This window comes from Callospermophilus lateralis, unplaced genomic scaffold, assembly GCF_048772815.1.
Source record: "Callospermophilus lateralis isolate mCalLat2 unplaced genomic scaffold, mCalLat2.hap1 Scaffold_193, whole genome shotgun sequence".
Lineage (NCBI taxonomy): Eukaryota > Metazoa > Chordata > Mammalia > Rodentia > Sciuridae > Callospermophilus > Callospermophilus lateralis.
The window spans coordinates 184,626-207,924 of NW_027512944.1; the positions used below are offsets into that span (position 1 = coordinate 184,626).

The 23,299-nt window shown below is 32.6% G+C and overlaps 1 pseudogene; it reads left to right on the forward strand.

Moving 5' to 3' along the window:
• The first annotated feature begins 2,755 nt into the window (after positions 1–2,755).
• Positions 2,756–23,299, forward strand: part of LOC143388422 (zinc finger protein 280D-like) — a 54,885-nt pseudogene continuing 34,341 nt past the window's right edge.

Consider the following 23,299-nt stretch of genomic DNA (forward strand, 5'->3'; position numbering starts at 1 on the left):
CCTGGGCTTTTCTTGGTTGGTAGATTTTGATGGTGTCTGCTATTTTGTCACTTGAAATTGATCTGTTTAAATTGTGTATATCATCCTACTTAAATTTGGGCAAATTATATGACTCTAGAAATTTGTCGATGCCTTCAATATTTTCTATTTTATTGGAGTATACGTTTTCAAAATAATTTCTAATTATCTTCTGTATTTCCGTAGTGTCTATTGTGATATTTCCTTTTTCATCATGTATGTTAGTGATTTGAGTTTTCTCTCTCCTTCTCTTTATTAGCATGGCTAAGGGTCTGTCAATTTTATTTATTTTTTCAAAGAACAACCTTTTTGTTCTGTCAGTTTTTTCAATTGTTTCTTTTGTTTCAATGTCATTGATTTCAGCTCTGATTCTAATTATTTCCTGTTGTCTGCTGCTTTTGGTGTTGATTTTTTGTTCTTTTTCTAGGGTTTTGATATGTAGTGGTAAGTAATTTATCTGTTGACTTTTTCTTCTTTTAAGGAATGAACTCCATGAAGTGAACTTTCCTCTTAGAACTGCTTTCATAGTGTCCCAGAAATTTTGATATATTCTATCTGGGTACCACTAAAAACTTTTTAACCTCTTCCTTGATGTTCTGTAACCCATTGATCATTCAGTAGCATATTATTCAGTCTCCAGGTGTTAGAGTGTATTTTATTTCTTATTTTATCATTGATTTCTAATTTTATTCCATTATGATCTGATAGAATGCAGGGTAGTATCTCTACTTTTTTATATTTGATAAGAGTTGCTTTGTGGCATAGTGTATGATCTATTTTAGAGAAGAATCCATGTGCTGCTGAGAAGGAATTATATTCTCTCATTGAAGGTTGGAATATTCTTAACTCAGTTAAGTCTAAGTTTTTGATTATATTATTGAGTTCTATAGTTTCTTTGTTCGGCTTTTGTTTGAAGATCTATCTAGTGATTAAAGAGGTGTGTTAAGGTCACCCAAAATTATTGTGTTGTGGTCTATTTGACTCTTGAACTTGAGAAAAGTTTGTTTGATGAACATAGCCGCTCCATTGTTCGGGGCATATATATTTATAATTGTTAAGTCTTGTTGGTGTATGGTTCCCTTGAGCAGAATGTAGTGTCCTTCTTTATCCTTTTTGATTGACTTTAGTTTGAAGTCTACTTTATTTGAAATGATGATAGAAACCCCTGCTTGCTCCTGCAGTCCATGTGAGTGGTATGCTTTTTCCTAACCCATAACCTCAGTCTGTGAATGTCTTTTTCTATGAGTCTCTTGGAGGCAGCATATTGTTGGGTCTTTTTTTTTTTTTTTTTTTTGGTCCAATCTGCTAGTCTATTTCTTTTGATTGGTGAGTTTAGGCCATTAACATTGTTATTGAGACCTGATTTGTATTCCCAGCCATTTTTGTTTATTTCTGATATTTAACATGACTTGGTTTCTCTTTGATGAGATTTTCCAATAGTGTAATCCCTCCCTCTGCTGATTTTCATCATTATTTTTCATTTCCCCTTCTTTGACTATTTTGCTGAAGATGCTCTGTAGTGTAGGCTTTCTAGTTGTAAATTCTTTTAACGTTTTTTTTTTATCATGGAAGGTTTTTATTTCATCATTAAATCTAAAGCTTAGTTTTGCTGATATAAGATTCTTGGTTGGCATCCATTTTCTTTCAGAGCTTGGTATTTGTTGTTCCACAATCTCCTGGCTTGGAAGGTCTGGGTTGAAAAATCTGCTGAGATAATGAATTGGTATCTCCCTATATGTGATCTGATTCCTCTCTCTTGTGGCTTTTAAGATTCTATCCTTATTCTTTTTGTATGTTAGGCATTTTCACTATAATGTGCCTTGGTGTACATCTGTTGTAATTTTGTACATTTGGTGTCCTGTAAGCCTCTTGTATTTGGTTTTCCAATTTGTTCTTTATGCTTGGGAAATTTTCTCATATTATCTCATTCAAGAGATTGTGCATTCCTTTCACTTGAAACTCTATGCCTTTCTCTATCTCAATAACTCTTAGATTTGTTCTTTTGATGCTGTCCCATAATTCTTGGATGTTCTGTTCATGGTTTCTAACTTTCTTCACTGTGTGGTCAACTTTATTTTCCAGATTGTATACTTTGTCTTCATTATCTGACATTCTTTCTTCCAAGTGATCTAGTCTGTTGGTTTTGCTTTCTATTGAGTTTTTTATTTGATTTAAGCTATCCTTCATTTAAAGGATTTCTGACTGTTTTTTTTTCAGAGTCTCTATCTCTATTTTGAAGTAATCTTTTGCTACCTGTATTTGCTCTCCTATTTCTTTGTTGGAGTGATCAATTTGTGCTTGTATTTGCTCATTTAGGTCATTCTTTAATTCACAAATCATTTTGATTATGAACCTTCTGAACTCCTTCTCTGACATTTCATCAACTTCGGTGTTCATACGTTCTGTTATTATAGTGTCCTGTCTTGTTTGGGGCACTTTCCTCTCTTGTTTTTTCATGTTGTCTATGTGTCTTCCTTTCTTGCAGTGTGGATCTGAGACATTACAGTTTCTTCCCTATATTCTTGTGGTATCTGTGCAGATTGTCTATACCTCACCTTGATGTTGGGCTTTCAGACCCTCAATGGATGCTACTGCATTCTGGATCTGGGCCCTGCAGAAGCTGGTGTGGGTGGATCTGGGCCACTGGGCTTGACCTCCTGTGGTAGTCTGCTGGTAGGAAGAGGTGGTCTTGTGCCAAAGGCTAGGCTCTGGAGGTGTCTGCCCCACTGGGGGAGGGATGAACCCGACCTACTCAGAGCATAAACCCAGGGTGCTGGAGTGGCAGTCTGGGCTGGATCTGGGCTCCTCAGTAGTCGAATGGTCAGACGGGGTGGTCCTGCACCAGAGGCTAGGCTATGGCGAGTGTCTGCCCCGCTGGGAAAGGGCTGTGCACCTGGGCCCTGCGCGCCTGGGCCCTGTGCGGCAGAGGCCAGTCTGGGTGGATCTCAGTAGTTATATTTTGAATGTATCAGTCTATGATGAAATGTATCCAACCAAGTTTTTGTTCCTTTTCAGTTGCTAAAAAAATAGAATAATAAACTAGAATTTATTTTAACTTTTGTTTTCTTACAGAAATTATTACATTTCTGAAACGTGAAAAGTAGGTAATAAAGATGAATGCCAATTGGCATTTGAAAAGTCAGATTTACTAAAACAGTACATCATGAGGTGATTGATTACTAGTTTTTATGAAAGAATATTGTTTAAAAATTGTTTTTATTTAGTAATTCATTGTATTTATTCAATTATTAAGTGCTTACTTCAACCACCATTTTATTTATTTAATTGGGTTTATTTAGGGATGAATCAGTTATATGAGTTATGTATATATCAAACATATCCAACTTAAAAATTGAGCTTTTTATAGGAAAAAAGAGTTTATTGCAGTTTAATTACCCCATCCTAATGATAATATATCTTTATTTTACAGGAGGGAAAACAGATATAATTTGCTGTCTTGTTTGGAGGCACATGGTGAGTTTTAAGATCAAAATTCTCCCCAATAATTTCTTAATTCCAAGTCCCATGTTTTAATATTTAGTCTTCCTTAAAGTGATTCATAAAATTGACTGATCTCATGTATCAGTACTTAGGTGACAATTTACAGAAAATTAGCTCTGCAACTTGATGGGCGAAAAACCTTTTCAACCAAAAGGTAAGTGTTGTGGCCACAACAGATGACAGTGTGTATGGTTTTTGTTTAACTGCTTCAAGAGAAGGTGGAGGACTTTTTCTTAAAAACTTAAAATTGTTGGAGTAGCAAATGTTCATATAAAAAAGTAAAGTAGAAGTGAACTTTATTCTTTTTGTTAAAAGAGATAAATATCAATTTAGTATATTCATGTGTTTCTTCTATGCATAGACAAAAAATATTTCTAGAAAACATTTAAAAAGTGCTATGTGACCTTAACGTTTCTCTCTGCAGTGTATTCTGGATATTTTAACAATGGCAGAGTCCTGTGAGAAAGAACAAGAAAGATCTTTGCATACTCTTATCAGTTCTCTAGGGCTGCCACAACAAAGTACCACAGACTAGGTGGTTTATAGGATGAAAGTTTGTTTTCTCATAATTTTTGAGGCTAAAAAGCCAAGATTAACTTGTTGGTAGGGTTGGTTTCTTCAGAGGGCCACAAGGGGAGAGCCTGGCTTCTCTCTTGGGCTTGTAGATAGCCATGTTCTCTTTAGGTTTTCACATGGTCCTCTCTGTGTGCATATGCCTGCATCCCAATTTTCACTTCTGTTAAAAGACAACAGTTATATGGATTTTATTGCCACCCATGTGACCTTTTTAAAAAATATTATTTATTCATTTATTTATTTACTTATTTATATGTGGTGCTCAGGCTCAAACCTAGTGCCTCATGCATGCAAGGCATGTGCTCTACCACTGAGCTATCACCCAGCCCCTAGTGACCTTATTTCTAAAGGTCTATCTATAAATATAGCCAAAGTCTGAGGTAGTGAGGGTTAGGAATTTAGCATATGGCTTTTGAGATAACACAATTTAACTCATTACATATATCAGCTGGAAATAAATAGTACTTTTATTATCAGTTCACAGTGGATCTTTCCTAATTTTTCAAAATTAGGTACTATCTTACTTCACTTTATCTATATGTTACCTCATGCTGTGGGTATGTTGATTATCTAATGTTCTGGGGGAAATGTATTCTCAGTGAATTAAATTTGACTGTGGCTATGTAAAATTAAGACATGAAGAAAGAGAGTAGTTTGAGATCATGTGTTTTAACATTTGAATTGAATGATATTGACTGTCAATGTAGTTCAAAATTCAAAGGAAAATAAAAATGTAATGGTTTATTGAGGAATTTATAATTGAACCAAGGATTAGTGCAAGCAGGCAATTAATTGTTTGAGTTTCTAGTTGAAAATGGATGTTTTACATGGTGTTTTCCATTTTCTTGAATGTATATAAAACTTAGGTAGATATCATAAATAGCTTCAAGTAATTTCTTCAGTCATACAATTACAAGGCAGTGAAGATTTAAACCATTCAATTTGATTTCAAGTCCATGTCCTTTTTATGTTGTAGACTGGAATGATATAGACTATTAAGGTAAGGTACTCTGTGCAGAAGTGATATAGATTTTAGTATTTTTAATGATCTGAGTTGAAAAACTTAAAGAACTCTTATCTAACTATTAAAATAGTACAATTATAAAAGAAAGGGGTCAGTTTGTGATGTCGATGACATTTGAAAAAATAGGAAGGCCTTTGATAGGTAGATTACTAAACATTTAAATATTAGACTAGGGAATGGTTTGTGACATACTTTTCTATATATTTATAAAAAAATGGCATCTAATTTTTTAAAATATTTGCTTTGCATGCCGTCTCCAGAGCATAATTTCAGTTGGTATCTTTCAGTTTTATGGTAGAATATTGCTTGAATTTTGAGTTAAAAGTAGAAATGATATTATTTTAGTATAATAAAAAATTACCTTTTAAAAATGATGTATGAAAGATAATGCCAGAACCCTGGAAATTTTTATTTCTTTTGTGGATAGGAGGTTTTCCTAAAATCCTGATGCTACTGGTGTTCTACCTATATCTATGTGCTTCTTAGGAGCTCAGTATACTTGGTCATAATTTCTGAGAAGTAGTATTTACTGTATGTATTGTTTTGATCGGTTTCTTCAGGTGAGAAAATGTAATATAACCTGGCTGGTATAAGCCTCCCTCATTTCCTGTATTTTAATTTAGCACCTATCTCTTCTTTGCTCTGTGCCTAATGTTCCTGAATTTGGTAGTAATTCTAGTTTGTTTCCTACCTGTTATTTCTTAGTCTTAGTCTACCTGTGGTTAATATCTCTTTAGAAAGATAATGATTAGATAGAATATGTTTATCTAGGTGTACTACTGCAGCTCACTTTGGATTTTATTATCTCTAAGTTTTCTATCTATGGTAAATAACTAATATCTTTCATTTTCTGTCTTCCTATCTACCTTTTAATCTATCTTAATTATACTAGTTTTTATCCTAGTGAGATCTGAATTTCTTACTGTTATTACAGGGTACTGACTACGAATATCAATTCAGAAATTGCTATTAGAATTTTTAAAGTAGATCTTCAATATCAGGTATTACAAAAATGTTTTTACTGCCAGGCATGGTGGTGCAAGCCTGTAATCCCAGCAATCTCAGCAGCTTGGGAGGCCGAGACAGGAGGATCACAAGTTTAAAGCCAATCTCAGCAAAATCGAGGTGTTAAGCAACTCAGTGAGACCCTGTCTCTAAATAAAATATAAAATAGGGTTGGGATATGGCTCAGTGGTCTAGTGTCCACTAGTTCAATCCCTGGTACTCACCCTGCAAAATGTTTTTACTTTTCTTTTTGAAAATAAGGTTACTTCTCTCCTTTTGAAAATTAGATAATTTAAAAATGGCAGAACTCTTTATGGAATGTGAAGAAGAACTGGAACCATGGCAGAAGAAAGTAAAAGAAGTTGAGGATGATGATGATGATGAGCCCATCTTTGTTGGAGAGATATCGAGTTCAAAACCAGCAATTTCCAGTAAGCATTTACTTTTACTAAAGCCAAATTTTATAAGATATTATTTTTAAAGAAAAACTTGTGAATGTCTTATGGGACTCAGTTTAATTATTCTACTGTAAGGAGTTAGGGATGAGAGATGAGGGGGAGGCCAGTAAGAACTTGAGAATCAAAATGGGGATGTGATTGGAGACTAGAAGGAAGCCAAAGGTTAAATATCAGATGTGTGAGAAAGAAGTAGGCTTAGATTGGCTTGTTGCATTGGAGGTCTTCTGAGATTGGAAAAATTTTCTAGTGAAACTGTTTATCCGAGTGAACTGTTTATCTGTTTATTTCTGTCTTTTCTCATTTAGCAGTTACATAAGGAAAGATTTGGAATGCTTAGATTAAAATTTTGGAATATACTAAGTGTATATTAGTATCAGATGGAAGTTCTCACATCTAGGCCTCATTGCATTGTCATTCATACATGGCTAAAACTGTATGTAGGCAGTGAATGATTCAGAGTCTCTGGCTTAAGTCCTAGATGGGTTGTAGATTCTAGTTATATTCATTTCCTTGATGAAACTACTAAGATCTATTAACACCAGTTTAAGTATAAAACATTAATGTCATTAATTTTTAAACTCTACCCATTAATATTTGTCTTTTAAAATATTTTGCATGATGAAATAGTATACATAAAGTACTTCTGTGTCTGAAGTTTGGTGCTTGTGTGATTGAATTATGAGCTACACTGTTTTTTAAAAATAGAACATTTTATCTAAATAGACATTTCCCAAATTTATTCTTGAACTAAATATTTAATTATAGCTTTATAATGTAAGTGATCCCTATGTAGGGCATATAGGTTTTTTTTCTCGTCTCATTAAACCTGAAAAAGGTGACCATTATGAGCCTCCCCTGTTTTCTCCCATAAGGCGGAGACTATGTGTAAGACATCTGTTTAATCCATCATACTGGAATGTTTTTTCCCTAGATATTACTAATCCCAAATTATATATAATCGTTTTGTTAAAAGACTGTAGATTCTTACAGAAGAATTAGCTCTTTTCTAAGCCTAAAAGTTCAAGCAGTGTGCCAAGTCCTTTTCAGAGCCCTTCATTGAAAGTTTCATGAAATCGGTAGATGGCACCAGATGGTCTAAGGGGTAGGGATCCAGGTGAGTTTCCAGGTCATGACCTTTTGGATTTTGAAACCAACAGTTATTTTTCTGCTTCATTTTAATTACCTTGCAATATTGGTCATGCCTTACCTAAACTATAAATGGAATTGGAGTATGGAAATTTGAAAGTTTGAGTTTGTTTTACTTATATCTTAGGAAATTCTCATTCCTTAAGCCCAGAATCAAAAGAGTTATCTTTTTCTTATTGTCTTATATTCTTTTTAGTCTAAATTTTCTTTCCTTATTTATGGAATGGTATATGAAACCCTTACCTGGTAATTTAATGGCTACAGGCATAGAGTTTTACTGGATAACACATGGATAGAAGAAGGCTGTTTTTTTGGTTTTTGGTTGTCTTCCCTGTGTACCAGGAAATTTTTTTGACATTTCACTCTATTCCCTGGGTATCCAGTTTTACACATAATAGATGGTATTGTGCTCCTACGTTTCTGTTGTTCTTGCTGGTCCCTTACAATATCTTTACACAAGTTCTCCATTTCAAGTGATTTGGAGATAGACCATCCTATACTTAGGAATAGTATTCCAAAAATGCAGAAAGGGAATCATTACACCAAACATAGATAATCAGACCCATTCTGTGTATAGATATACAAACCTGGGCTCAAATTTTTCCTACAATGTGCCTAATCAAGTTTGAGTGGATTCTACCCTATCCTCAAGCAGCTGTTGATGGTTTTACTGGTAAAGAATAACTTTTGGTAGAGGAAACTATAGGTCCTTTGCACGAGATTGCAGTCCTTTGTTCAGGGACTGTAATCTTGTACTTATACAACTAAGTATATTGTATCTTTCACACTTCAGAAATTCTCCGCATCTGATCTTTTCTTTCCTTTTGACCAGGACTACATTTTTCAGGTAATCCCTAAGAACTAATAAATAATTCTTTATAAGAAATATAGTAATGGATTTAATTTGAAAAATATATGCCCATTTGTGTACATTGGATGACTCGAGACTTCCTCATTGTGCTGTTTTTATTGTTTATCTTTATTTTTTTGGCAATTGTAAAGGAATAAAATTCCAAGATTAATTACAACAAAAATTAGAACACCATTTTTACTTGAAACAATGACTGACAAACCATGGTGTATTATTTATTTGTTTTTTTGTATCAACATTATCACACATGTATGTATTTAAAACAACACATGCATTATCTCACAGTCTTATGTAATATTACTGTGGGTCGGATGATGGTTTAGCTGGCTCCTCTGCTTTAGGGTCTCACAAGGCCACTTTCAGTATGTGGTTCCTGAAGTTGCAGTCTTATCTGAAGCTTTGTGGGGGAAGTATCTGCTTCCAGTTCACATGGTTGTTTGTAGCATTCATTTCCTTACAGGTTGTCAAACTGAGTCTCAGTATCTGACTGTTTTTTGGTTCATTCTTTGTCAGATGGGTCTTCCCAGGTTGGCTACTTGCTTTCTCAAAGGTATTAAGGGAGAATCCTTAGCAAAATGTCATTAGAGTCTGAATTAATGTAATTACTAAAAGAAAATCATGTTTATCCTATTACTTTTGCTGTATTCTACTGGTTCGAATCAAGTCAGAGGTCCAATGCAAAGGGAGGGAATCACACAGGATATGATTAACAGGAGGTGGGATGTGGTGGCCACTTTAGTATATATCTGCCAGGCATGGTTCTTTTATTTTGGGTAGTTGGCAATCACTTCCTCAAAATTGAACACAGTGTACCTGCCATCTCAAGGAAAATGACTCAATTGGAGATAAAATAATTCTCAATTGGAGAATTATTTTAATTAGTTATTGTTGATTAGTGGATTGCCTGCTCTCTGAAATTGTGATAATTAACCAGAGTTTTCTTCTAGAAAAGTGTTTAACAGCATTAACTTTATTATACTTATGTTAAAAGAACTATTTTAGAAAATGAAATTTTCAATTCTTAAAGTGCATATATTTAGAAAAAATATTTAAATTGAAGTAAAATTTTGCTTAGTTATAGTTCAGTATGGCATTATTGATTTTTTTAAACTACATTTTAAGGCTCAAATATCCATATCTCTCTTTTTGGTACTAAATTCTAGATGTTATTTGTGTTACAGTAATAACTTATTTCAATAACTTCTTAACAGTCCTGTGTCAATTGGAAAGTTAGTAACAAAGCAAAATTCTTAAACTTGATCAGTCCTCAATTTATAAACAAAATACTTCAAATTTTGTTATAAAATAATATGTATTTTGTGAGGAAAGTTTAGAAAAGAGAGAAGAATATATCCGGATCATGTTGTATATGTCAATATGTATTTCACTTCTTACTAAACATTCTACTTGGATCATATCATTGATTATTTCTCAAAATCTTGATGTTAATGACTGCATGATTATCCATCAATTTATTTTACCACTCCTCTATTATTAGATATATAGGTTTTAATGTTTCTGCTATTATAAATAATTTTCCATTACACTTTCATTTCCTTATCATGATGAATCCTTGAATGTAGAATAATTTAATCATGTGAACCTTATTTTAAAGGCTTTGGTAACTACTGCTAACATTTTTATGCAGATAATACCAAAATATAATCTCTACTTTGCCAGTAGTGAATGTTTCATCATTTTTTTAAAAATTTATTTATTTTTTTAGTTTTTAGGTGGATATAATATTTTTATTTTTTATTTTTATGTGGTGTTGGGGATGGAACCTAGCGCCCCATGCATGCCAGGCGAGCACGCTACTGCTTGAGCCACATCCCCAGTCATCATTTTCAAACTTTAACTTAATTCAAACTATCATTAGTCTTTTTAATTAAATTATTTATTTATTCTAATTAGTTATACACAATGGCAGAATGCAGTTGATTTCATATTACACATATAGAGCACAATTTTTCAAGTCACTGATTGTGCACAAAGTATTTTCACACCATTCATGTCTTCATACATATACTTAGGGTAATGATGTCTAACTCATTCCACATCATTCCTACGCCCTTGCTCCCTTTCTTCCCCTCCCTCCCACTGCTTAAGAAAACCATATATCAATAAGACATAACAGTTCTATCATTAGTCTTACAAGAAAAAAATAATTCAAACAGTTCCTATATTTCTCTTACCCATTTTCCCCCAATGTTAACTTTTTATCACAGGCAATTAATATGAACTAAACCTCAGAACTTATTAGAATTTCACCAGTTTTTTCATTAATGTTTCTTTTCTTTCCAGGATCCTATTCATGATCTCACCTTGTAGTTTATTCTTAGTCTTATGTTTTCTGCAGTTATTAATTCTTTTTTTGATCTTGATACTCTTAAGCGTAGCTGCTAATTATATATTTTGCAGTGTTGAAGAATGCCAATACAGTAAACACTATTATTTGCATTTCTTTGACTAGTATGTTGGAAAAAAAAGGTATTTTGAATATATTGGCCATTGCATTTTAGTTTGAATTATCTCAGTTTATGTCCTTTGCCCATTTTTTTTCCTAAAAGTAGCTGTCTTTTTTTCCAGTTTGATTTTTAAGCATTGTTAATCTTAAAACTTGCTTGCTATATATTACAACATGTAGAGTGGTCTGGCTTACTCTCAACAATGATTGTCTTTTATGAAAATGGCATTGGAGCATAATATTGTGGTGTGTGTTTTGTGTATGTGTCAGTATTTTTAATATACAATGCTATTTGAATATTCCTAAATTTATTGACCACAATTCTCATAATTATTTATAATAAATATATGTGTATATTTTCACATAAATGTATTTATTACTGTATATTTGACCACAGCATAGTTCATCTCATACTTTTTACTTCTCTTTTCTTGAGATCTTCCTGCTAGTTTGAACCACCCTTTCTCCTCATGGAAGGGCTGAAATTTCCTTTGAGGCTCTGGTCTCTAGGAGCAGGGCTGCTGACCCAGATCACTTCTGTAAATAACTTCTATTCTGTTCCCTGTCTGCTTGGCATTCTTACTTATTCAGCCTACTGGCCAGGTTGCTTTTATATTTGCCTTATTAAAGGAGAGGTTGGCCTACCACAGCTTTCTGTGGGATGATAGGAAGAGTGAGGGGACCAGTCTTTTCTGATTTATAACATTCTCCAAGAAACATGGTTCCAAAATTCATATTGTCTGATATATTCATCCTTAATGTTTCTGTTTGTTTGTATTGATATTTTGAAAGCAGGATTTAAAAAATATATATTTTTTAGTTGTACATGGATGCAGTATCTTTATTTTGTTTATTTACTTTTATGTGGTGCTGAGGCTCAAACCCAGTGCCTCACATGTGGGAGGCAAGTGCTTTACCACTGAGCCACACCCCAGACACCAGGATGCAGAATTTTTTAGAGGCACAAGAACTTTTAACTTTTATAACCATGTTAATATTTTTTATACTTGTCTCCTTGTTTAGCCCAAGATTTTGCCCAGTTCTATTATTTGCTTTTTGATGGTGATACAGCATTTTTAGAATCCCTCTCAGAGTGTATCACTGTTATTAATGTAAAATGGATTTACTTTTCTTTTATCTTGAAAATGTTGGACTATAATTTTTCCTTCAAATTAATTGGCTAGTCAGGAATAAACCAGCTCTCTTAGCTTGCTTTCAAAGTTTTAGTAAATTATAATTTTGGCAAATTAGAAATCATCTTTGTGTTTTTAAGCTTATTAATAATTGAGGCATCAAAGGTTATTCTTATAATATTGGCATATAATTAATTTGCATTTATAAATTTTATGAAAAATAATTATAACTATAATAAATAAATGTAATATTCTTTCTCTGAAATATTTTAACAGGATTACATAATGAGCTCATCACAAGTTGTATCTAATAATTCTTCAGAATTACTATTTGACTTGACCCAGGAGACAGGATTATCACATTACCAAGGGGGACCAACACTTTCTATAGCAGGTTGGTATTAGTACTTTTTCCAAAAAGTTATAAAAGAAAAACTTGATGAATTTGCTTATGGAATTAACTTTCTATTTTGAAGCTCAAATCCTCTTGTGAAGTCTTTCATATATTGTAACATGGAGTTGTGCTAATAGTTTTTGAATGCCTTTTTGGGTAACTTTATATAAAATCTTGGCTAAACTTCTTTGAACTCATTCTCACTTGGAGCCAAACTTAACACCTTAAAGTAATTTATATGAATTATAGAGGTCCTCATATGCCCTAAATATTCTATTTTAAAAATTAGTTTCTATGACCAGTTAGGGGAAAAAGTGTTTGTTATTATTGATTTCTTCATTAGGTTAGTGTCACTCTAGTCCAATAAATGGTCTCAATATGATAGTAAAACATGATTTTAAAGTGTTAGTGTGAAGTAACCACATTAAAGAAATGATTTGTACATAGTAAGTACTCAATAAATGCTATTTGAAAAAGTAATGAAATTTACCTATTGAAGAAGATTTTAAGTTCATTGAGGGTATAACAAAATTCTTCATTAATCAAAATACATTTGTATAGTATAAATTTTGTCTTATTGAAAATTTTCTGTAATCAAAGTACTTAATCTTTATGTACTGGCAATTTATATGTGTTTCAAATATTTGATGAAGTAGAGATGTATATGATTTTTTTTGGAGTTTTTAGGTTGTTTACTAAACAGATCAGTGTGAAGAATCTACCAAACTCAACTTCTGTCCATTCTTTTTCCATAGTAATAATGCTTAATGTTTTTTTCTTTTTTGTGTGTGTGGTATAGAGGATTTGAATCTAGGGCATTACATGTGCTAAGCAAGCATTCTACCACTGATCTAGAACTTTATTAAAAATATTTTTACTTGAGACTAGCTGTTGTTGAGTTGCCCTCAAACTTTCAATCTTCTTACCTCAGCCTCATGAGTCATTGTGATTTTAGATGTACACCACTGTTTTTCTTTTCCACAATATTTGATACTCACTTCTCTTGGTGTCACTACATACCTAGTAAACTTCTAGTTAATAAAGTAGGTAAGACCCAAAGAGAAATGGGGATGTATTTGTGCTAAATCTGGTTTTACAAATGCATGGACTTTTATTCATAGAAGATATGAATTCTTGAAACTTCTTAAAAGTAAGGATTATGACACCTATTCTCTAGTCAGGTTTTCTGATATAAAGAATGAAACTTTAGTCTGAGCAGTAAATAAGGTAATTTGAAAGAAGTAAGTTTGAACCTCTAATCTGGAGAATGTTTAGTCAGTTTACCTCTTTCCACTTTTGTTTTCTGATATTATTCAAAGTAGAGGTACTTATTTTTCTTATATTATGCATTCATTCACCATACCTGAATCAGCCATTTGGAGATTTACTTAAATTCTTTTTTAAAAAATATTTTTTTAGTTGTAGGTGGACACACAGTATCTATTTCATTTTTATGTAGTGCTGAGGATTGAACCCAATGCCTCACGCATGCTAGGTGAGCAGTCTACCACTGAGCCACAACCTCAGCCCTTTATTTTAATTTTTAATATAGTTTATTCCAGGCTTTTTTTAATTTTAAAATTTGTTTTAATTAGCTATACATGACAGAAGAATGCATTTATGCACTTTGATATACATAGTGGGATATAATTTCTCATTTTTCTTAGTGTACATATTGTAGAAACATATATCTCATGCAATCACATATACATAAAGTAATAATGTCTGTTTCATTCTATGATTCTTCCTATCCCCACATCACCTTCCCTCCTCTCCCCTCCCTTCACTTCCCTCTACCTAATTTAAGGTAATGCTATTCTTCTCTAGTGCCTCCCATCTTATTGTGAATTAGCATCCAGGTATTGGAGAAAGCATTTGGCCTTTGATTTTTCGGGGTTGGCTTATTTCTCTTAGCATGATATTCTCCAACTCCATCCATTTACTGGCAAATGCCATAATTTCATTCTTCTTTAAAGCTGAGTAATAATCCATTATATATATATATATATATATATATATATATATATATATATATATATATATATATATCACATTTTCTTTACCCATTCATCTATTGAAGAACACCTAGATTAGTTACATACTTTAGCTATTGTGAATTGAGCTTCTATAAACATTGAATGGCTGCATTACTCCAATATGCAGATTTTAAGTCCTTTGGGTATAAACTGAGGAGTGGGATAACTGGGTCAAATGGTGGTTCCCTTCCAAGTTTTCTGAAGAATCTCCATACTGCTTTCCATCGTGGTTGTACCAATTTTCAGTCCCACCAACAATATTTGTGTATACCTTTTTCCCCACATCCTCGTCAACATTTATTGTTGCCATATTCTTGATGATTGCCATTCTATTCAGGGCTTTTCTGATGGCCAAATAAGATAAGTAAATTTAAAAATGCATTTATAACGTTTAAATGACATGACAGCAGTTATGTATGATAAATATTAATAATTATATGTACTATGATGTTCAGTAACACACGGTAGAAATTATGAGGGTTCAGAGAAGACTGAATTTGAGTTTGATCTTGAGTGAGTATAGGATTTATACTGGCAGAGATAGAATTTCTTAAAAGTAGGGAATAGCACAGTCTAATAGAACGGAGATAAGTTAAAGAATCAGAAGTTCAATCAAATGCAAGTGACTTTTTTTAACATTGAGATTTCTTCTGTTAAATTCCTCCATTAAAGCAATCTATTTCTACTATTTAACCTGTTGTAAAATCAACTGATTCATTTGAAATGCTAGCACTTAGTGGTTTTTCAGGTAACCTAAACCTCTCACAAGAATGCTAAAGGGATCTCATGGAATCTGTCTTATGGACCTGCAGTTTGTAATAGAGTGCTTCATTAGTGGGAGATCATTTTTATGTTATCTCAAAGGATGTAAGAAAGAAGCTAACTACTATAATACTTTTTTTATGGCATATTTGCTCTTACTATTATATCTGTTGGAATAATTTTTCCCCCTAAAATAAAGATGGGAAATATTTAGTTAGTAATGATAGTAGCTTTCACTTTCTACTGAGTGTTTTTATGTACCAAATATTTTCTTGGGATATTTTAAGTATATTATCTTTTTCTTAAATAGCTCTATAAAATAAGGCATTATAACTTATTTTACAAAAAAGGAAGCTTAAACTCAGAAAAATTAATTAAATAAGCTTAAGAGTGCATAACTAGAGACTGACGTCATAGTCTGGATTTGAACTTATCTTGTCTGACTTAAAAGCCAAGAATATTTGTAGTTTATTCACTGCTTCTACTTTTAGTGTATAGTTGGCATTATTAAAATATGATGTACAGTTTTAGAATTCATTTTTACAAAGCCCATTGTGTATTATTTTCTAAAAGGACTTTGCTTGGCTTGGTTATAGTCTAAATATCCCCATTTTTCTTAGTAATGCTCTAAATAGGTCTAAATTCTTTATCCTTAAGGCAATGGTTTCTAAATGGAAGAGGTTTTTTTTAATGAAATCCCTGTACAAACAAAATTTTATGTGAATATCAAATAAATAAAATGGAAAAGTGTTTTTTTTGTCAGACATGCCCAATATATTCCCTAAAATGACCCCATTAAATTCTGGGGAACATAGTATGAAAATCCTTATACTAACTGCCTGCATTATGTGCCCTTTCATATGAATGAGTAAAATATTATTCAAACTTAGTTGTTTCCACTTTGTACATGGCAATAAGTGGTTAAAATCACCTAAAGCTGTCAGTAGACCTCTCTTCAGTTTGTTAGGTGAGAAAAGAGCTAACATTGCAGTAGACATTTTAAGTTGCAAAATAAAAAGGCATATGAGGGTATCAATTTTTGGAACAAAAAAAAGTTATTGTCAGATTTTCTTTCTTTTTTTTTAACAAATTCTAACACATTTAAGTATCCAAAAGTAATTTACTTCTGGGAACTTGGTTCAGTGTTTTCTGCTTTAAAATTTTTGGTCTGGCTTCTTTTATAATAGCAGTTTATGTATTTCTGTTTGAAGCCACATTTAGAATTTCTTGCATAGAAAGGTTATTTTACAAATTATCTTAATTCTTGGAGTTTATAATAAATGTTTATACTATTTCTGTATATGCCCTGAGTTTGGATCACTTAATTTTTGTTGTTATTTGTGTGATATGGTAATTAATTATATTATCTGTAAATTAACTCCAAAGTATTTGTACTTAGTTATGAGTAGTATTCTAGGTGTTCTAAAATATTTTTTCCACTGTTTAAATCATTATAGGTGTGAATGAAAGTTCATTTTTATCAAAACATCCTTCTGCTTCTGAAGTAAACAGTGCTAATCCAAAAAAGCCTAAGCCCTGTGAGGTTGTTTCTGGAACAAATTCTCCAGCTGAATTCCCTTCAGTTAAACCTCCTTCACTGACATCTTCCCAGGCTATGCCATCAAAAGGTAAATATGAAATCTGACATTCTATACTATAAAAATTACTATAGTATTTATACATAAATTTTAGAAATAATTATAAATTTTGAAACTATTAGTGATTATTTAATGTTCAAAAGTGATGAGTTTTGAATCATAAATGTTCTGAATTTATTTTAGGTGCAAACACCTCATCAAATCAATCTAAAAATGGAACACCTTTTCCAAGAGCTTGTCCAAAGTGCAATATTCATTTCAATCTTTTGGATCCTTTGAAAAATCACATGAAGGTAAAACTTTCAGAATTTAATTTTTATAAAGGTTGAAGCCAGGCATGGTGGCACATGATTATATTTGCAACTACTTGGGAAGATGAGGATAGAGGATTACAAGTTCAAGGCCAGTCGGGCAACATAGTGAGACTCCCCCTCTCAAAAAGGAATTTTTTGAGATTTACAGTCACTATGGTCTATCTCAATATTTAGATAAGAAATCTTCTCATAATGGAATTTCTATTTAGCTTAGATAAAAATCTGCTTTCATAGTAATTATGTAAGACTGGCATTCCTTAATCATCAGATTTAAGAAATTAAGTTCATATATTTATAATGGATGCTTATTCTTATTTTATTTTAAAAAATCAATATTTTATTGGTCACATTGTTTTTCAAATTTAGAAAACATTTGTTTAATTTTTTAATAACTTATAAATTTTGTTACCTTATTTTCATAATCGCCAACATGTACATGTCACATTACATATGAAAATCTGAGTTTTTACATTTTAATTTTTAAATGTCAGACATAAACTTCAAATGGTGAAGTGTTTCATATGAAATAATTGTTTTAACACACAGTTCAGAGCATAGTTTATATAATTCTCTTAAACTAGTTTGAGCATTTTATTATTTTAGGAGGCTCTGAAATTCAGATTTTAAGGAATTTTTTAGATTATATAAGAAAAAGAAGGGTTCTGTGGCAAAGAAGTAAGGAAAAGTTCTTGCTCACTATTTCAACGGTACAGATTTGTGGCTTTATTCTTGTTTTTCTATTCTATTCATAGCCTTCATGTCTGTTTTTACGTCAGTACATATCTTTGTTACTATAGCTGTGTAGTGTATTTTTAAGTCAGGTATTGTGATGGCTCCTACATTGTGCATTCTGCTGAGGATTGCTTTGACTATTCTAGGTCTTTTATGATTCCATACAAATTTTAGAATTTTTTTCAAGTTCTATGAATAATGTCATTGATATTTTCATAAGGATTGCATGGTACATGTAGATCACTTTTGGTGTTATAGCCATTTAAATTATATTCTCCTAATATGAACATGAGAAGCCTTCCCATGTTCCATTAGTTTTTTCTTTTTTTCCTCAAGTTCTTTATGTTTATACCTCTTTGGGGTCATTTTTATTATAGAAGTCTTTCACAGTTCTGGTTTTATTTATTCCTAGGTATTTTAGTTTTTGTTTTCTGAGACTACTGTGAATAGGATTGCTTTTTGATTTCTTTCTCAGTGAGTTTGATATTGGTGTCTAGAAAAGCTACTGATTTTTGTGTGTGCATTTTGTAAAATCTTACAAATCTGCTGAATTTGTCAGTTCTAAGAGTATTTTGGTGGAGTCTAGGATTTTCTGAATATAGAATTGTGTCTGTAATCAAGGGATACATTAACTTCCTCCTATCCTATCTTTATCCCTTTTATTTCTTTCTGTTGCCTGATTGGCCTGGCTAAGGTTTTAAGTACTACTATATTGAATAAGAGTGGTGGAACATGTATGAAGGCACGAATTGGTGTCAATACACTTTATATATAACCAGAGGTATGAAAAAGTGTACTCTATATGTGTAATATGAATTGTAAGGCATTCCACTGTCATTTATAAAAAAAAATTGTAATGCATTTCACTGTTGTATTTATAAAAAATTATAATTGTATTGCATTCCACTGTCATATTCAATTAAAAAAAAAGATTGGTGAGAATAGGTATGCTTGTCTTATTGCTGAGTTTATTTATTTATTTATTTTACTGTTTATTTTTTAGTTGTAGCTGAACACAATACCTCTATTTTATTTATTCATTTTTACGTGGTGCTGAGGATCAAACCCAGTGCCCCGCATGCACTACGCGAGCGTTCTACTGCTGAGCCACAACTCCAGGTCCTTGTTGCTGAGTTTAGAAGGGACACTTTCAATTTTTCTGTATTCAGTATGATGTTGGCTATGATATATATCCTTTATTATGTTAAAGTATGATTGTGTTATATATAGTTTATTCAGAGCATTTTATCATGAAGCTTTACTGAATTTTATCAAAGGTTTTTTTCTCTTATCAATGAGATCAAGTTTTTTTATCCTCTATTAATTTTTGTATTAATGTGCTATATTACATTTATTGAATTGTGTGTGTTAAACCATCCTTGCATCCCTTTCATGAAGCCAACTTGTGGACAAGCTTTTTAATGTGCCATTGAATTTGATTTGTATTTTATTGAGGATTTTGCATTTATTTGCATTTATGTTTATCAAGGATATTAGTATATAGTTTTCTCCTTTTTGTTGTGTCATTATCAGGTCTTGGTTGCAGGGTAATTCTAGCTTGGTAAGCTGAGTTTGGAAACATTTTCTTCCTTTTTTTTCTAAATAGCTTAAGAAGCATTGCTGTTCTTTAAAAGTCTGCTAAATTTCAGCATTGAATCTGTCTAGGCGTGGGCTTTTCCTTGTTTGGAGACTTTTCTCCTGCTTCAGTCACATTGCTCATTACTGATCTAATTGGATTTTTAAAATATGTGTTCAGAATCTCCTCCATTTCTTCTAGATATTCCATTTTTTTGGGGGTATGTAGTTTTCCCAGATTTTCCCGAAGGATCTTATGATTGTTGTCTTTTGTAGTATACCTTTTTCATCTCTATTTTTGTTAATTTGGGTCTTCTCTTTCTTTTGGTTAAATTTGGTAAAAGTTTTTCAATTTTATTTTTCTTTTCAAAGAAACAGCTCTTTGTTTCATTTATTTTTTCTTTTCTTTTTTTGGTACCAGGGATTGAACTCATGGGCACTCAATCACTGAGCCGCATCCCTAGCCCTGTTTTGTATTTTCTTTAGAGACAGGGTCTCACTGTTGCTGAGGCTGGCTTTGAACTTGTGATGCTCCTGCCTCAGCCTCCCACGCCACTGGGGTTATAGGTGTGAGCCACTGCACCTGGCCCCTTAGATTATTCTTGTTTTTCAAAGACCTTGAGATTTATCTTAGGTTATTATTTGGGATCTCCTCCCCCTACCTCCCTCAATATAGCCATTCATATCTATAAACTTCCCCCAAAGTACTGTTTTCACTGTATCCCACAGGTTCTACTATATTATGTTTTCATTTTTATTTGATTCTTGGAATTTTTAAATTTCCTTCCTGATTTTTTCCATAACCTACTGTTTGTTCACCAGTGTATTTTTAGTCTCAATGTTTTGATATAATTACTGCAGTTTTTCTTGTTACAAATTTCTGGTTTCATTCCATCATGATACAATATGATACAAGTAATCATTTCAGTTTTTCTGAATTAGTTAACTCTTGCTTTATGGTCAGAAATATGATCTATTGTGTAAAAAGTTTCATGCACTGATGAAAAGAATACACGTTTTGCAGCCCTTAGATGTATATGTCTGTTAAGTTATTTGAACTATGGTATAATTCACCCCTGATGATTTTTTGGTTGATTTTATTTGGTCTGTAGGGTGAAAGTGGGAACTGCGGTTACTCATTATTAGGGCCATCTCTCCCTTTGTGTCCTGTGGTGTTTTATAAAATTGGTGCTCTTATGTTTGGTGCATATGTTTGTAATTGTTAATGTGTCTTGATGAATAATTTCCTTTATCAATATGTAATAACCTCCTTTGTTTTTTTTCTGTTTTGTCATCTATGAGTATAGCTATTGCTGCTTGCTTTTGGATTTGGTTTGCTTACAGTATCATTTTCCATCCTTTCACTTTCAGTTTGTGTATGTTGTTGCCAGTGAGTTTTTTAGAATGTATATTATTTGGTCTTCTTTTTTAATCTAATGAGCTAATCTGCACCTTTTAATTGAAGAATTAAGACCATTTATGTTGAGAATTCTTATTAAAAGGTGCGTGTGCACTTTTTTCTTGTTATTCTGTAATTTTTAAAATTATTTTATTTGTGCCAAAGATTGAACTCAAAGGCATTCAACCACTGAGTCATATCCCAAGCCCTGTTTGTATTTTATTAGAGACAGAGTCTCACTGATTTGCTTAGGGTCTTGGTAAGTTGCTAAACCTGACTTTGAACACACAACCCTCCTGCCTCAGGCTGCCCAGGTGCTGGGATTACAGGCATGTGCCACCATACATGGCTAAAGTTTTTTTTTTTCTTTTTTTTTAGAGAGAGATAGAGAGAGAGAGAGAGAGAGAGAGAGAGAGAGAGAGAGAGAATTTTTTTATATTTATTTTTTAGTTTTTGGAGGACACACCATCTTTGTATGTGGTGCTTTGGATGGAACCCGGGGCGAACGCATTCTAGGCGAGCGTGCTACTGCTTGAGCCACATCCCCAGCCGAGGCTGAAGTTTTTTCCTAGTTGTTTTGAATGTTCTATGTTGTGTCTTGCTCTTTTATTGATCTTAGAAATTTGATGATTTTATTAATACTGTTTGGTTCTCTCCTTTTTTTTTCTTATTAGCTGTTCTAATCTCGTCTACTGAAATTTATTTTTTCCTGTGTCATTATTTTTGTGTTAGTCTTTCTTCCTCACTTCTGTGTAGAATTCCCTTATGTATATTCTATAATGCTGATTTAGTGGTCAGGAATTCCTTTAATGTATGCTTATCATGAAAGTTCTTTATTTTTCCTTTGATTTGGGAAACTTTGCTGGGTATGGTAATTGAGTTTGACATTTATTTTTTTTTAGGCCTTGAAATACATCATTCCTTGCCCTTCTGGCCTTTTTGAGTTTCTTCTGAGAAATCCACTGTTACTCTAATGTCTTTGTCTTAAAATATGACTTGACCCTTCTATTTTGCAGCTTTATAAATATTTTTTGTTAGGTACTTTTGGGAGTTTAAATATAATATGTTGTGGGTAAGCTTTTTTTTCTTTTCTTTTTTCTTTTTGTTATGTCTACTTGGGTTTTTTTTGTTTTATTTTGTTTTGTTTTGATACGGGGGATTGAACTCAGAGTCACTCAACCACTGAGCCACACCCCCAGCCCAATTTTGTATTTTATTAGAGATAGGGTCTCACTGAGTTGCTTAGTGCCTTGGCAGTTGCTGATTCTGGCTTTGAACTCATGATCCTCCTATCTCAGCCTCCCAAGTTGCTGGGATTACAGGCAAGCACCATGGCGCTTGGCTAGTTGGGACTCTTTATGTCTCTTTGACCTGGATATCCATGTCTTTTCCAGGATTTGGGAAGCTATCTTCTGACATTTCGCTGAATAGACTTTCTATGCCTTCAATCTGTAGCTCTTCTCCCTCATCCTTTCTGATCATACCTGTGTTTGGTTCTTTAATGGTATCCTAGAGATCTTGTATATTATGTTCATTTTTACTGATTTTTTAAAATTAGTTTCTGAATCTGATAACTCCTCAACTTTTTCTTTAAGTCTTGTTATTCTTTCTTTTGGTCTATCTAATGTTTTGGTGGGGCTTTCAAGTGAGTTTTTAAAAATCTGACTTATTGAGCTTTTCATTTCCAAGAATTCTGGTTGGTTCTGTTTCAAAATCCCTGTCTATCAAATTTCTCATTCATATCCTGCATTGGTTTCCTTAATTCATTCAGCTCTTATATCCTCTTGGAATTCATTGAACTGTTTTTAAAAAAATTATTCTTTTAATTTCTCTGTCAAGTAGTTCATCTACTTTTATATCTTTGGATTACAGATTTATTAGAGATTTATAAACCTCAGGAGCTATTCTACTGCCTTGTGCTTTCATATTTCTTGTGTTTGTATGTTGAGATTTGCTCATCCACTGGGATGAATATCTTTCACTCTTTTCCACTATTTCTTGGTGAGCCCTGGGTTACTGGGTTTCTATTTAGTATTGAATTTAATTCAATTTGTACTTTCTTGTGTACTTTCCTGTGGATTCTTTGGCTGTGGTTAGATTTTTACACAATATATAATATGTCAGAGCCTAAGTGATTTATTTTCTTTATAGGACTTGCAAGAGGGTAGTCTGTCTGGTATTTCAGGCAATTTTGCTATAGACAGCAATAGATATAGAGTGTACCCTCTGTGATTACTCCTATAGTGGGAATCGAAGCCCCTATCAGGTATGTGTTGGGGGTTTCCCCTGG